We start from the raw sequence: 6,184 nt of genomic DNA, 5'->3' as shown, positions 1-6,184 counted from the left end.
GTAAATGGCCTATTCCAGTTTTTCTGTTTTGAGGAGTGAATGAATTAGTGCAATTGATTATATCTCCACGTGTCACGAGGATGGGAACCCCATCGTTTCTGTATATCAGCTAATGAAATCATTTTGTTTTCCTTGATTAAACCACTTATTCTAGTTGCTCTATCTTCAGAACACTCCCAACTAGAGAAAGAGCCAGGCTCCATGCTGGTGGTAAAATTTGGGTTATACATCAGGGGTTGAAGTATATGTGGCACATAGACAGATTATACTTCTCTTTATTTTTGTGCCAGATTTTTAGAGTTGCATGGATAAGAGGGTGTATTTTACTTCTAAATTTTGTTCCAGTTCGATCCAGTCTTTTCCTTCTTTGTTAGTTACCCAGTTTAGTATACGTACTAGGTGGGTGGAAATGTAGTAGGAATAAATATCTGGGAGTGCTAGGCCACCTTTGACTTTGGGGAGAATTAAAAGATTATATTTTAATCTGGGGTTTTTCCCGGCCCATATAAATCTTATGATCATATATTTTATTGATTTGAAAAAGGACTGAGGCAGTAATATTGGGAGTGCTTGTAGGAGATACAAAATTTTAGGAATAAAAGTCATTTTAATTGCCTGTATTCTTCCAAACCAGGATAACTGGAGTTTACCCCATTTTTCTAGTAATTTCTGGAGAGCAGTCATAAGAGGGATATAGTTGTCTTGGTAGCACTTTCCTAGGTCGGAGTGTAGTTTTATTCCTAAATATCTTATAGAGGACCTGGTCCATTTGAATGGAAACTTTCCTTCTAGTGCATTTTTAGTTTTATCTGGAGTATTAACATTTAATATCTCAGACTTAGCATAGTTGACTTTAAAATTGGAGAGTTCACCAAATGTATTCAGAAGGTGGACTGTGTTTGGGAGAGAGATAACCGGGTTTGTGATAAACATTAGAAGATCATCTGCAGAAGCAGCACATTTGTATTCCTTTCCTTTTATTATTATTCCTGATATGTTTACGTTATTTCTTATGTGAGATAGCAGTGTTTCCATGAGCAAAATAATAAGTATAGGAGAGAGGGGGCATCCTTGTCTAGTACCATTGAATATGAGAAGGTTGAGCCTTTGGTGATAATATTCCATTAATTCTTATCCTAGCTGTCGGGACCCGGTATAAAGCTAGGATCCTTTGCCTGGATGGATAACCTAGGCCAAAACCTGTTAAAGTTTCGTCTAAGAAGTCCCAGTATACCCTATCAAACGCTTTTTCAGCATCTGTCGTAAGTATAATGGAAGATATTTTTTTTTAATTGTGCATAGCAAATTAAAGATATTACTTTAGCTGTATTGTCTTTTCCCTCTCTTTTAGGGATGAAACCCGCCTGATCAGGATGGATCATTGAAGGTAAGTATTGTTTTATTCTGTTTCCGATCATTTTTGCGTATAGTTTTATGTCAATATTTATTAGGGGGATAGGTCTGTAACTGGGACATAGTTGAGGGTCTTTGTCAGCTTTAGGTATTATTGTGATATGTGCTTCCTGAGCTTGAGGGTGGAAGTTGTGAGGGCCTATAGAGTTAAAATAGGTTAATAAGGGGGGAATTAGGATTTAAATGCTTTATAGAATAGAGCCATGTATCCATCTGGACCTGGGCTTTTACCAGCGGGGAGAGAATCAATATTCTCCTCTAGTTCTAATAAAGTAAATGGTGCATCTAGTGCTTGGCTCTGTTCTTCAGTGAGGGGGTGCAATTTAAATTCTTTTATAAAATCATCAACTTTTTCTAAGTGTGAGTCTGATGGTTTATGCTCTTGTAGTTTATATAGGGATTGATAGTATTTTTGGAACGGCAATTCCTCTTGTATCAAAATGTGTCAAATTATTTTGGCCTTTTATAGAAGGGATGAAGGTCTGAGGTTGTATTGTTTTAATTAACCTGGCAAAATATGTGTTGCACTTATCTCCCAATTCATAGTTCCTTTGCTTACACCTCATGTATGCCTTATAGATTTTTTGGTCTAAAAGTCCTTTTAATTGTAATCTTTTATTTCCAGTGAGGGGAGTGTATTTTTAGCTAGAGTTTCTTTGAGTTTGTTCTAATTTAGTGATTTCTTCTATTAATGTTGCTATTTCTTTTTCTCTTTCTCATTTCAGTTTGCTGGCTATAGATATCAGATGTCCTCTTACTACGCATTTCAGAGTTTCCCACAACGTGGGGGGAGAGATCACTAAAGAGTTATTGTTTTGGAGAGTTTGGACTATAAGATTCTGTATTTGTTTTTTGATTTGCTCCTTATGTAATAATGTATCATTAAATTTCTACGTGTATTCTTGTTTAAGAGTTTGTGGGATTGTGAATAAAGTCATAACCGGGGAATGATCGGAAACAGTGCTATTACCAATTACTGATTGATCAAATAGGTGAGCCCATTGTTGGGAGACAAATATGTAATCAATTCTGGAATAAACATTTGTTTATCTCCAGATATCAATTAAACATAATTCAGAAAAACGTTTTTTAATTTCCTTAATCCCTCTATAAGATATATTAGTTCTTGTTGAGGAGGTGTCAATTAAGGGATTCAAGGTTAGATTGAAATCTCCGCCTAGGATAATGAGACCTTCTGCAAAATTTTCTAGTATCTCCGTAAATTGCCTAAGAAAGGTAATTTGACCTTGATTCGGTATGTATACATTTGCTATAGTACATGTTAGATCTACCAATTTGCCTTTCAGGATTAGGAATCTTCCTTCTTTATCTGTTAGGGTCTCGTTATGAGTGTATGGTAAATCTTTATGAAGCATAGTTAATATCCCTGTTGCTTTTTTAGTTGGGTTATTACTTACAAAGATATGGGGAAAGTTCTTAGGATTAATATGTGGAGCATGATTAACCTTGAAATGGGATTCTTGTAACATTACTATCTTGCAGTTAGCCCTCTTACATTCGTTAAAAATTTGCACTCTCTTTACAGGTTCGTTTATACCATTTACATTATAAGATAAAACCTTACACACTATTGGTTTTGTATTGACCATTGATTTTATTAAATGTGTTTGAGATTATAACCCAAAGATGCTTATACTTATTGGCAGCTTGCAGGGAGTTGGGGAGAGGTGGGGATTTAAGGTAGGAGAGGATAGTATAACTTGGGACAAGGGGTTTAGGGAGAGAATATAGCCGAAGTAGACTTATTGGGGTAAGATCCCCTGGCTGGTAAAGTGAAAAAACGGCGAGGGTAGAGCTTACCCTTACTTGGAGGGTTAGTGGTTGTTTGGAGTGGGAGGTAGTCATATAAATTGAGCTCAAATAGTTGGAGTACATGACCCCGTGCCAGCCCTTTGGTATAAAAAAGAAATTCAGAGGGGGGGTAAGGCAGATGCAGAACCGCATTTAGTGCAAAACATGTTTTATAACCCAACACAATAATGATTCATAACAAATAGTAAACTCGTAATATAACACTGGGAATAAAGACAAAGGTTAGTGTTAGTATACACTTTGTAGATTAGTCCAGAGTCTGATATGTGTAACTTATCGAACTTTAGCACCTCTAGGATTCCTGGGAGCTTTAATTATGACCTGTGTCGAAGAACTGGTAAACATCTCAGTCCGAATCCAATAACGATTATCAGCTAAATCCTGCGGTGGTGACCGAACTAAATAACAGTCCAAAATCATCCAGTCAGTTGTGAAGTGATCTTGACCTATCTCTCGGGGTCCTCAGTGTTCGTCGTGTGCGCTTTGGAGTATTTGTTCTCTGCCATTCTCCTTGTATTTCAAAAGAAAGGTCAGGCACTTTATCTTGGTTCGGGTACCATCCTGGGAGCTCTATTTGCGAGAGTTGAAATTTTTTAATAAAGTTGTCTGTATCGGAGGGGTTTCTTATGGTTGCCATAATCCCATCTTTATTTGCCGTCAGAGAAAAAGGGTATCCCCATCTATACGGAATGTTTTTCTCCCTTAGGGAATCCGTAAGAGGTTTAAGCATTTTATGTTTAGTGAGTGTAGTTCTGGATACGTCCTGAAAAAGTTTAATAGAGCAGTACTCGTGGGTTGTTGACTTCTTTAGATTTTGTGATGATCTCTTCTTTTAAAGCAAAGCTGTGTAAGCAGCAAAGTATGTCTCTTGAGGCGTTCAAGGGGGCTGCTTTTGTCTTTTGCACCCTGTGTGCTCTTTCTATTTTTATATCAGTAGAGGGGTCTCTTTTGAGAATGGTATTAAAAATCTGTAATAGTGCAGTCTTAATTTCCTCATTTTGTATGATCTCAGGGACCCCCCTCACTCTTATATTGTTTCTCCTGCTCCTATTTTCTTGATCCTCTATTTGCCTCTGTAATTCTAGTATAATAGAGTCCTGCTTTTGTATATGGGTATGTATCACTTTTTGATTGGAGAAGGTTTTACTTTGATTGTGCTGATAGTCCTCCATACGTGAGGCCAGGGAGATTATGTCTCTCTTAATCTCTTGTATATCCTCCTTTATATTGGAGGTCATTTCCATTAACATTCCCTTTATATCAGCTTTTGAGGGAAGGGTAGCGATATATGCATGTAGGTCTAGTTCTTCCTCACCTTCGCTATCCTGTTAAGAAGTTTCCCTGTTTGTGTCTGCCTCCTTGTCGTGAGCGAGTGTGGGCGCCATCTTGGATTCGAGTCTGTCGGTTTTTCTCTTAAAAAGCATTGGCGTAGTTCTGTTTGTGCCATTAAATGTTTTTTTTACTGATGGTCGCTCCTTATCTGCTTTGCCTTTGCCCGTTTTCCCCATCGCTAGAAATGCTCAGAGTGGCTGGAACGGGTAAGTGACACGGAGCTCTAAGCACACGCTGCCATACAGCTCCAAGGCAAGCCACGCCCCCTTGGGTTATAGGTTTTCTTAAATCCATTACCGGTTTCTTTTTGGCCATTTTATTTGACATTTGCCGAATCAAGTGGGCCTTAGAAATATCCGGCTGACAATTTAATTAAAGAAAGAATGCAATATCCATTAGCTTTTTCCTAATGTTGGCTACTGTATGCTTTCCTTTATGTGCTTCCAACACAAATTGTGCCAAAGTTTCCACCTGCTCACTATCTATGGGGTGAGCTGCCAGGAATTGAACCCAATCCCTCCATGCGGCACAATAAACTACCCATGAGACCGAGTCACAAACTAATTCCATCACTCCATCCAGACGATGTCCCATATGTGCTGTGGGCAAAGAGTATTCATGGGGTCAGCTTGATCCTGCAGTTCCCGGAACACATCTATCTAGAATCCTGAGAGAGCATCCACAATTCTCTTAGCTTAGACGGGGAGATGTTTAGCTTTAAACCAAATATTTAATTGAGTGTTTTTAAAATAAAATGACGCAATAGCTTCCAAACAGGTGGGGAACTGGTAGTAAGAGTATTAATAACATAAACTACCCCTTCATTATCACAATTAAGGATAATAATCCTTTTGTTTGCTAAACTATTTCCCCATAACTCTAATGCCACGATAATGGGGGAACATCTCCAAAAATACCAAATTTTTCAACAAACCAAAATCAATCCACTGCTCAGGCCACTTGTCAGCACCCCAATAGCCTTGTAAAAATGCCCCATAACCGCAAGAAGCTGCCGTGTCCGTAAAAAGGTTAAGGGAATCATTATCCGAAAATTCAGATTGCCATACTGATTTCTCATTGTTTGAACATAAAAACAGGCCCGGATTTGTGGAAAGGCCACAAAGGCCCGGGCCTAGGGCGGCACAAGTTTAGGGGCCGCATGCCGCCCCGCCACAACAGTTTTTTAAAATTTGGCTCCCATACGGAGCAGTCGGGACCTCTCCCCACTGCTCCATATGGGAGTTTAAATGTGCGCATGCGCATTGATCGCGCATGCGCACTGGAGGGAGAGGGTGCCGCCGCGATTGCGCACTCGTGTGGGTGCGGGGGCGGCCTCGGGTCGCCGGCAAGTTAAATCCGGCCCTGCATAAAAATTCATTCCAAATGGCCAAATCCTGTTTCAATGCCTTTGGGATTCTAATGTGCCAATTGGGATTTTTAACCCCGGCAGGTAAAGCCGACAGTTTTCTACTAAAAACCCTCCCAGCTAGGATTATTTTGGTTGCAAAATTCAAATGGTCAAGTAAAGATTGGAGCTGCTTCAGTTAAATTTTGTTACACTGCAAGCCAGCATGCACAAGCTCTTTTAGTTTATGTAATTTTTTTT

At 39.0% G+C, this 6,184-nt stretch overlaps 1 long non-coding RNA gene across 1 annotated transcript; it reads left to right on the top strand.

Moving 5' to 3' along the window:
• The first annotated feature begins 332 nt into the window (after positions 1-332).
• On the top strand, positions 333-3,004 carry LOC101732672. The gene is made up of 3 exons (XR_004223724.1): positions 333-1,262; positions 1,352-1,387; positions 2,139-3,004. It is a non-coding gene; the product is annotated as an uncharacterized LOC101732672 (long non-coding RNA).
• Positions 3,005-6,184: the final 3,180 nt, after the last annotated feature.

The sequence above is a fragment of the Xenopus tropicalis genome, chromosome 7 (assembly GCF_000004195.4).
Source record: "Xenopus tropicalis strain Nigerian chromosome 7, UCB_Xtro_10.0, whole genome shotgun sequence".
Taxonomy (NCBI): Eukaryota; Metazoa; Chordata; class Amphibia; order Anura; family Pipidae; genus Xenopus; species Xenopus tropicalis.
Note: the sequence above shows the minus strand (reverse complement) of the source record. Positions and strands in the feature narration are given on the sequence as shown.